Source organism: Mus caroli, chromosome 18 (genome assembly GCF_900094665.2).
Source record: "Mus caroli chromosome 18, CAROLI_EIJ_v1.1, whole genome shotgun sequence".
Taxonomy (NCBI): domain Eukaryota; kingdom Metazoa; phylum Chordata; class Mammalia; order Rodentia; family Muridae; genus Mus; species Mus caroli.
Genome location: NC_034587.1, coordinates 12,360,596 through 12,371,232, shown reverse-complemented (window position 1 = coordinate 12,371,232; position 10,637 = coordinate 12,360,596). Strand labels below are relative to the sequence as shown.

Here is a 10,637-nt window from a genome sequence, read left to right as displayed (position 1 = left end):
TGCCTGAGAGACCAAGGATTGCTGATGAAGACAATGTCAGCCAATTGGGAACTGCTGTTTAGAAGAGATGCTTTCTTGGGACCAATGAGGCACAAGTGGAGGGTATTAAAAAAGTTTGCAGCAGCGTTCAGACGAGCTTACTGTGGTGTTTCTCACCTGCTCCCAGAGTCTGTGTCATTGACTCTGAGCCACCGACTCTGAGCCACCTCCCCTTCAACCCGCAAGGGCAAGTAGGGTCGGTAGTCCAGGGCACAGGCAGAAATGTTTCCAAGGACAGCTTCCCCATGATGCCCAGGCAAGGGCTGTGGCCAGTTCTGCAAAGCCCTCAGACATTAATATGTCCCAGCCCAGACCAGAAAGATCTGCCTGGACTTTGGCAGTAATAGACCCTGCTGCTGCAGGACAGTGGACCCAGATGTGGTTCCAGTGAACCCACCAGGTGGTATCACCAGGTACTCACATCAGGCTGACCCTTACTACCCTCAAGTCTCCAGTTTTGTCTCTCTTCATTGTGCGGAAATCCTTCTGTTTCTCTTTCTCTTCCATTCCTCCACATCTTACTTGCTCCTCTTACTGTTGCCCAGGGTTTCTGAGTATCTGGAATAGTCTTAGGGGTGGTCTCAGGCATGCTATGCCTTTCTTATTCATTAGGTCAGGAGTCATCTCAGTATGGTCTTTATTCCCCCACCCTCCAACCAGGCCTGTGTGGCACCAGACTGGTGGTCATCTCATACTATCTCCCTGTCCTGGATCCATAGAACTGGTCTGGTGGTTGTCTTTAGCTTGCTTTCTCCTGGCTTACCTGAGTAACCCCATTCATGGATCATCTGCCCTGGGCCCACTCCCATCCTTATCACTTGTTCCCAGATAGGGTTCTTCTCAGTCTGAGGCTTGATCGCCCATCCTGTCTGGGCCTGTTTGGCATTGGTCTGGTGGACATCTCAGGCTAACTCTCTTTAAGGGACCAGTAGACTACTAATCATTCACATGTTCGTAATTCAGAACATTGAGCATAGACATAGTTTCACTCTTCCTGCCACCTACAGACACACATGAGATGCAGCAGTCATCCTTGCATTGCTTCTAGGGGCAGATGATGGAGTTAAGTCCTATATTCTTATTAAGTTTATATCTAATTGTTTGAATTTCAACAGCGAGACTGATTTTAAGCATCAGCTTTGAATGTGTCACTGTAGCCTTACTGTTTGGTATATGCGCTCAGGTCTGCATGTCTTCTTCACAGACTCCTTTATTATTACTTAATATCCTTTGGCATGTCTAAAAGTTCTCTTTGATCTGCCTTCTACTTCTATTACTATTATAGCACTTTCAATTTTGGTGAACGAATGTTTGTGTAGTATATATTCTTCAAGGTTTTACCTTTAAAGTGCCTATGTGCATGAAGTGAGTTTCTTCCAGATAGCTCACAGTTGGGGTATGCTTGTAATGCACTCTGATAGTCTATTTTTTCCTTCTTTTTATGTAATCTTTTTTTTTACACTCCAAACTTTATTCCCCTCCTGGTCCACCCTCCAGGCCCACCCTCTGACTGTTCCACATCCCATACCTCCTGCCCTAACCCCTATTTCCAAGAGGATGTCCCTACTCCCCCTACCCTCCACCCCTCCAGACATCTAAACTCCAGTCTCTTGGGGGTAAGGGCATCTCCTCTGACTGAACCCTAATCTGACAGTCCTCTGCTGTATATGTTTTAGGTGCCTCATATCAGCTGGTGTATGCTGCTTGGTTGGTGATAGTGTCTAAGAGATCTTGGGATCCAGATTGAGACTACTCGTCCTCCTACATGGTTGTCCTCCTCCTCCTCCTCCTCCTCTTCTTCTTCCTCCTTTTCCTCCTCAGCTTCTTACAGCTTTTCCCTAACTCAACAACAGGGGTTCTGTCTTTTGGTTTTGTGCAAATATCTGCATCTGACTCTTTCTGCTGCTTATTAGGCCTTTCAGAGGGCAGTCATGATAGGTCCTTTAATGTGAACACTCTATAAACTCAGTAATAGTGTCAGGTCTTAGGGCCTCCTGCTGAGCTGGATCCCACGTTGGTCATGTTGCTCGACCTTCTTTCAGGCTCCTCTCCATTTCTAGCCCTGCAGTTCTTTCAGACAGGAACAATTATGGGTCAGAATTTTGACTATAGAATGGCAACTCCATCCCTCACTTGATGCCCTGTCATTCTGCTGCAGGTGGGCTCTACAAGTTCCCTCTCCCCACTGTTGGGCATTTCATCTAGGGTCCTGAGAGTTTCTCATCTCCCAGGTCTCTGGTACTTTCTGGAGGGTCACCCCAATCTCCTAACTCCTGAGGTTGCCTGTTTCCATTCTTCCTGCTGGCCTCAGGGCTTCCATCCTTTTTCCCCACCAAATACCAGATCAGATTCCCCTCCCCACCCCATTCCCTTTCCCTCTCAGGTCCCTCCCTCCCACATTGTGATTGCTTTCTTCTCCCTCCCAAGTGGGACTGAGGTGTCCTCATTTGGGCCCTTAAGCATGTATACCTTTTTGAGTTCTATGGACTGTATCATAGACATTCTGCATTTTTTGACTAATATCCACTTATTAGTGAGTACATACCATGCATATTCTTTTGCATCTGAGTTACCTCATTCAGGATATTTTCTAGTTCCATCCATTTACCTGCAAAATGCAGAATGTCCTCCTTCTTAATAGCTGAGTATTATTCCATTGTGTAAATCAATCACATTTTCTGTATCCATTCTTCTATCCTGGGACTTCTGGGTTGTTTCCAGCTTCTGGCTATCACAAATAAGGCTGCTATGACCATAGTGGAATGCTTGTCCCTGTGGCATGATGGGGCATCTTTTGGGTATATTCCTCAGAGTAGTATTGCTGGGGTTTTAGGTAAATTTCTTTCCAATTTTCTGAGGAACCTCCAGATTGATTTCCAGAGTGTTTGTACCAACTTGCAATCCCACCAGCAGTGGAGTAGTGTTCCTCTTTCTCTACATCCTCTCCAACATGTGTTGTCACCTGTAGTTTTTAACTACATTATGATTCGTGTAAGGTGGGAATCTCAGTGTCATTTTGATTTGCATTTCTCTGATCACTAAGGACTTTGGACATTTCTTTAGGTGCTTCTCAGCCACATGAGATTCCTGTGCTGTGAATTCTTGGTTTAGTTCTATACCCCATTTTTGGATTGGGTTGTTTGGTTTTTTGGAGGTTAGCTTCTTGAGTTCTTTATATATTTTGGATGTTAGCCCTCTATTGGATGTGGAAATAGTGAAAAAAAATTTCCCAATCTGTAGGTTGCCAATTTGTCTTATTGACTATGTCCTTTGCATTACAGAAACTTTCCAGTTTTATGGGGTCCAATTTATCAATTCTTGACCTCAGAGCATGAGTCATTGGAGTTCTGTTTAGGAAATTTCCCCCTGTGCCAATGAGTTCAAGGCTCTTTCCCACTTTCTCTTCTATTAGATTCAGTGTATCTCGTTTTATGTTGAGGTCCTTGATCCACTTAGACATGAGCTTTGTACAAGGTGACAAATATGGGCCTATTTTCATTTTGCTACATACAGAAAGTCTGTTAGACCAGCACCATTTACTGAAGATACTTTCTTTCTTCCATTGTATATTTTGGGCTTCTTTGTCAAAGATCTAGTGTGCGTAAATGTGTGGTTTGATTTCCAGGTCTTCAATTCTATTCCATTGATCAAAGTGTCTGTCTATGTACCAATACCATGAAAATTTTATCACTATTGCTCTGTAGTAGAGATTGAGGTCAGGGATGGTGATTTCCCCAGCTGTTCTTTTATTGTTAAGAATTGTTATTGCTATTCTGGGTTTAAATCAAGAGCAGGTAAACTATCTAAACAAGTCCATATCTGTAAAGAAATAGAAGAAGTCATTAAAAACTTCCCAATAAAAAAAAGGCCCTGGGCAAGATGAATTTAGTGTAGAATTCTTCCAGACTTTCAATGAAGACCTAACACCAATATTCCTCAAACTATTCCATAAAATAGAGACAGGAGGAATACTACCCAATTCATTCTACAAAGCCACAATTACTCTGATATCTAAACCACACAAGGACCCAACCAAAAATGAGAACTTCAGACCAATCTTGCTTATGAATATCTATGCAAAAATACTCAATAAAATTCTTTCAAACCAAATCCAAGAACACATCAAAACCATCATTCACCACGATCATGTAGGCTTCATCTCAGGGATGCAAAGTTGGTTCAATATACGAAAATCTTTTAATGTAGTCCACTATATAAACAAATTAAAAAATATTACATCATATTAGATGCAAAAAAAGGAAAAGCATTTGACAAAATGCAATATAATTAAAGCAATTTACTGCAAACCAAAAGCCAATGTCAAGTTAAATGGAGAGATATGTGAAGCAATCCCATTAAAATCAAGGATGAGACAAGGATGCCCACTCTCCCAATATATATTCAATATAATACTCAAAGTGCTAGCTAGAACAATAAGATAACAAAAAGAGATCAAAGGGATACAAATTGGCAGAGAAGAATTAAAGATATCACTATTTGCAGATAATATGATAGTATACATAAGCGACCACAAAAGTTGTACCAGAGAACTTCTCCAACTGATAAACAACTTCAGCAAAATGGCAGAATATAAAATTAACTCAAATAAATCAGTAGCCTTCCTTTATACAAATGATAAACAGGATGAGATAGAAATTAGTGAAATAACTCTCTTCACATTAGCCACAAATAATATAAAATATCTTGGGGTAACTCTAACCAAACCAGTGAAATATTTGTATGACAATAACTTCAAGTGTCTCAAGAAAGAAATCGAAGAAGTTCTCAGAAAATGGAGAGAACTTTTGTGCTCATAAATTGGCAGAATTAACATAGTAAAAATGGCCATCCTATCAAAAGAAATCTACAAATTCAATGCAATCCCCATCAGAATCCCAACACAATTCCACAAAGACATGGAAAGAGCAATTCTCAAATTCATCTGGACAGGGGAAAAAATCCAGAATAGCACTCTGATAGTCTTGAGAATTGATTCATTTAGAGTATTTGCATTTAATTTAATAAATGATGTATTATTAGTGCTTAGGATATATTGCATTTGCTTTCTGCATTCTCATATGTGAGCAGGTTTTCATGTGTGTAGTGGTTATAGTACCACCTGGGGAATTATTCTGTTCAAATTCTCTGTGTGTGTGTGTGTGTGTGTGTGTGTGTGTGTGTCTTTATGTATGTCTGTGTGTCTGTGTGTGCATGCATGCATGCATTTGTGTGTGTGTTTATGTGTGTGTGTATCTGTATGTACGTGTGTGTGTGTGTGTGTGTGTGTGTGTGTGTGTGTGCATTTGGAGACATGCTCTTTCACTATCCCAGACCAGAGTTGTCTAGGCTAGAAGTTCAAACAGCCCAAGATACCTGTTTGTCTCAGCCTTGCCAGCATTAGGATTCTAACCAAGGGTCACCACACTCAGGTTTCGTTCATGTGTGGCTTCTTGGGATTGTATCCTGTCCCAGTGCTCACATAACATGTACATTATCTACTAAGTTGTCTTCAGCAGCCTCCTCTGTAGTTTCTCTGCTCTGGTTCCTTTTCCTGACCTCCTGTTTGCTGTTTGCATCATATATAGCAGTCTATTTTATTTTTTCTACAGTGTTTTCCCTGATTTCCTTTTGTATATAAACTTTCCATAGTGAGTGCACTAGAAAACATTTCCCCAATACAATGCCATCACTGTGACAGTAGAAATTAAACAGATTCTTACATTTACTTACACTCCCTTATATTTCCTTAACCTCTTTTGACATAATATCCTCAAAACTCAAGAAAAAGGGAAAGGCTCCTTTTCATATTGAGAATGTTTAAATTCCTACTTCATTCTTGAAAGATACAGTTTTGTTGTTGTTGTTGTTGTTGTTGTTGTAGACAAGCACTGGTTCCTGCTTTCTTTCAAATGTGGTTCCAGGAGGGACATCTTCATCAATAGAACTGCTCACTCATAAGGATAAGGAATTGTTCTTCTCTTGCTTAACCAAAGCTCCTTAAGTAGATCAGATGCTTATCATTACTCCCTCTGTGCTTCTTTTGATCCTACACCCCAAAGGGAGCTGGACTTTGGTAAAAGCACTAAATCCCTATTAGGCCTTCACTGCTGTCATCCCAATAATGAGGAGAGAGGTGATTATTTCTGCCAAAAGGGAATGAAGTAGGATGCCCATGTGCACTCTAATGATGCCATGGCAAAGGGTCTTCCAATTATAGACTGGAGTGAAAGTCCACACTCATCACTTGAGAGTGTCTCTGCATGGTTTCTAGAGTGTTGTAATTAAACTTTGTAAGGATTGATGTCTGGATTCCCCTTCCATGCTTTGGTGGCCAGAGTGGAGCCAGAACCATAGGTAACTTGCACTAGAGCTGTGGTTGATAAAATGCTTGTCAATCTAAGCTTTAACTTACTGGTTTTATTATAGAAATGACAGATCAAATTTTGTTGGCGATTTTTTAATATAGGTATTTTTAAATTTTTCAGACTAATCATGCATCCTATTCCAATAAAAGGATATACAAAATAAAATAATAAACCCACAGCATTCAGCTGTGTCTCAGAAACCAATGTACAGATTCTCCAACTACTTTTCTCCAATTTAAGATTCTTCCTAGGTTTACTTTAAATACAATGGGCAGGATATTAATCTCTCAGTAGGAAGGTTCTCTCCTGTTTATCAGAAAGCATAGTTCTTATCAATATTTCTTTTTCCTATAGAATCGAATCAAGGACCTTCCACATCCTGGGCAAGTGCTTAACCAGTGATCCATGACCACCGTCCCTTGCATGGTTCTTAGAATAAGACTATAGCTTATTAAGGGTAAACTGATTGAATACTGAGCAATGAAGTCACTGTAGGAAGACACTGGCTTTCTAATGAAAGGGAACTGAAACCTATTTTTTAACTACAGAGAATTGTTAAAAGAATTTTAAAACCAGGAGTGAACACAATCAGAGAGAGAGGGAGAGAGAAAAGCTGAGAGAGAGAGAGAGAGAGAGAGAGAGAGAGAGAGAGAGAGAGAGAGAGAGAGAGAGAGAGAGAAGAGAGACAGACAGTCAGAACTGAGGGGGTGGGATGTTCCCTGAAGAAGACATAGAGATCTGAAAGATGGAAGAGGCTGTTATTCTTACAGTTCAGTTATAAAATAGTAAGGCCTCCATTGGAAGAGACATCTGCTAGATATCTATTAATCTGCTATTTACATGGTGAAGAGAGTGGATTTGTTCAGAAATGACCAATGATAAGAATTGAGTGCTGGAGTACAGTGGTGAGATCAGATACTTCTATACTTTCATGTACCACCAACATTTCCATAATGACGGTTCTACCTTTCTTAATCTCTAGGGAGGATTCTGGGGACTCAGCTATGAATACACGGGCTGGTGTATTACGTATACTTAAGAAAATAATTGCAGTGAGGATACAACCAATTTTTCTTGGTCTGATATGAGATTCTGCTATTGTTTTAACTTCCATAGCAAGTTCTAAAAGAATCAGTTTTTGTCATCTCAGACACGGAACTATCGACTTACCTCTGAGCCAATAAGCTCCATTGTTTTGTGAGAAAGATCTGAGTAACAGAGTCCACTCCTGAAACATAGATTGAGATACTGTGAGTCAGTATGCAGAGATTACTTTAGTATAGATTTGGAATTACATAAACCTAAATGAAAATTAGGAGCATGAACTTAATATTATGTACATTTAAAGATAGTGGGGAAGGTGATAATTACCAAAACTACAACAGGCAAGGTATAACTTCTAACAAATCTTTGAATAGCATAAGCCTTGTCCAAAAGATAAATTAAAAACTAAGATTACGAGATTCATTAACATTTCATACTACTATGGGGCACAAATTTTCTCCCTTTTAAAATGGGTGACATATTACTGGTTCACTTATCTCATACATAAAACACATTGTAGAAGGCATGCAAAAGAATAGAAGGGTTATGATTTCCAAAAGTCAAAAGTACATATAAGAAGAAATAAAGAGAAATGGGTGTCAACAACTGATGAAAAGAAGGAACAGTAAGGATCAAACTCCTTAAATAGAGAGCATCTGACCTTTTCACTATAAAAAAAATCCTTAGCACCAGCAGCTTTCAAATCTGCCCTCTACCCATTGCACAGAGTAGCACATAATTTAGAATCACACTGTTTTTGATATCATAAAATAGAACTGATTACTCTCCATCTAATTCTAAAAGCTGAAGCTGCAGAGAACCTACTGGATATTTTATGGTTCTTTTCTAATATGACAACTGAACTAGCTTTGTGTGGACTAAATAATCTCTGTGCATGAAGAAGTCAGGGATTTTTATGAATTTAGGTGATGTATATCATTGTTAGAATTTGCAGCGTTATTCACAGTAGGGAGGGGATAGACAATAAAAATAGAACATAGACATCTTTGGAAGTAATCTTATTATCAGAGTGAGGACAACAGAAAAACAAATGGGACAATATGAGTACTGAGCACTAAAAAACAGGAACTCATTTAAAATGCTATGATGCAACTGTTGTGTTAAGTCACAGCTATCTCGTGCTTCCTGAATGCAGAACTTATAATCTCTCAAGACAGAGCTTGAGCTCCTCCAGTTGTCCACATGTAGTTCTTCCTGCTCTCTTTCTTCAACTAGCTGAGGACTGTTAGATAAAACCATTCTCACTGTTTCCTTTAAGAAAGTCATCTGAGAGACTGGATATACAAACTGACAGCAGATAGATCATACATGATAATGGAATTTCAACTCACAAAGTCTGCAGCAACCAGTCCAGAAATTCAGTTCACCACTGCTGCCCCAATAAGACCTGGATAATGATGAATGTGTAAGAAATGTTTTCTTCCCTACTGTCTTTCTTTTTCTTTTAAACCCCTTTCCTTCTAGCCTACTTTTTAAAGATGTGCATGGTTATATAATGGAAAACTCGGTTTTATTTGGGTATCAACCTATCCTACAGTAATCTACAGAATAAACTTAATGTTAACCAGGTTCTCAAGGACTATTTTGTAATCAGCAAGCTTATTCAAAAGCATATATCAACTATCTAAAGAATTAAAACAGTTGAAGTAACTTTTACAGCAGAGGGACAGAAAATCTGATTTCAGACTTAACATTGGTATCAAAACTTCTTATTGAAATGACAGGCACACAGATTAAAGAATATAGTGGAAAGTGTAAATATGTATCATTGCAAAAATGGCAACTTGATCAGTAAGTGAAGTACAAAAGCAAGTCCAGGATACTCTCTCTCTCTCTCTCTCTCTCTCCCTCTCTCATTTTGTAATTTTCTGAAGTGTATAATTTATGTGAAGATTATCTCTAAATAGACTATTGTATGACCTAACAAAAGTTAGAAGTATAGAATCTCTTCTGAGACAAACACCACTTCAATTAAGAGACTGCTGGATGCCACTTTACAACAGCTCTCAGCACTCTGTGAAGTACACATGTTAGGGTGTTGTCTTCTTGGCATTCTTTTTTTCTCCTACATAACTAAAGAGGATTTGTGTGCCTGCCTGTATTCCTGGAGGGCTCATGATGGACAACAAGCTAAGACACTGCCACAAGCCATATTCCTCTAAAACATACCTATCAGCCTTAAACTTTACCCCAGCCCCTGGACTCTATTTTCCAGTCCACAACCTGACTTGCATTTCTGGAGGTCAAAGAAAATGTTAAAGCTGAAATGTTCCTGACACAAATCATTCAGGAAATTTGGGACACTGTGAAAATCCAAACCTAAGAAAATGATAGGACTAGAAGAAGATTCCCATCTCTGAGGCCTGGAAAATGACTTTTAAAAAAATACACAGAAGAAAACTTTCTCAACTTAGTGAGTTATAAATAAGAGAATAATAGAATCTTAAAGGGACATCTATTAATGGGCATGGGCATTTGAATAGAGAGAGCAATGCCAGATATGATTGAAAAATTGAATTATTTACCTATGAAATTTTCAGAGGATAAAAAACTAAAAATAAATATATATATAAACTAACTTAATGTTTTAAAGGATTGAGAAAAGCCTTTGTATTATGCATATATATTTGCATTGGCAATTCAGAACATTTTATAAGTGGTTTCACATTACTCCAAAATTACTAGACTGAGTGTTATTTTAGAATTCCTTGAGTTTTTCTCACAATTACCTTCAGTTTAACTGGCCAAAAAACCCAATCCCCATCCTAAGTAAGAATAATCAGTCAATAGATGAAGGATCATGCTCCTTCTAATCAAGGTTTCCCCCATCCCTAGGATGGGTTAAAAGGCTTATCAAATAGAATAAAACATATATAACCATAAATGCATACATTTTTCTTCTTTTTTTAATTTTTAATATTTTTATTACATATTTTCCTCAGTTACATTGCCAATGCTATCCCAAAAGTCCCCCATAGTGCCCCCCAATTCCCTACCCACCCATTCCTATTCTTTTGGCCCTGGCATTCCCCTATTTTGGGGCATATAAAATTTGCAAGTCCAATGGGCCTCTCTTTCCANTGATGGCCGACTAGGCCATCTTTCGATACATATGCAGCTAGAGACAAGAGCTCCGGGGTACTGGTTAGTACATCATGTTGTTCCAAC

General features: G+C 39.0%; 1 non-coding gene across 1 annotated transcript; it reads right to left on the bottom strand.

Moving 5' to 3' along the window:
* Positions 1-963: 963 nt before the first annotated feature.
* Positions 964-1,094, bottom strand: LOC115029913. Its single transcript, XR_003835488.1, has one exon. It is a non-coding gene; the product is annotated as a small nucleolar RNA SNORA17 (small nucleolar RNA).
* Positions 1,095-10,637: the final 9,543 nt, after the last annotated feature.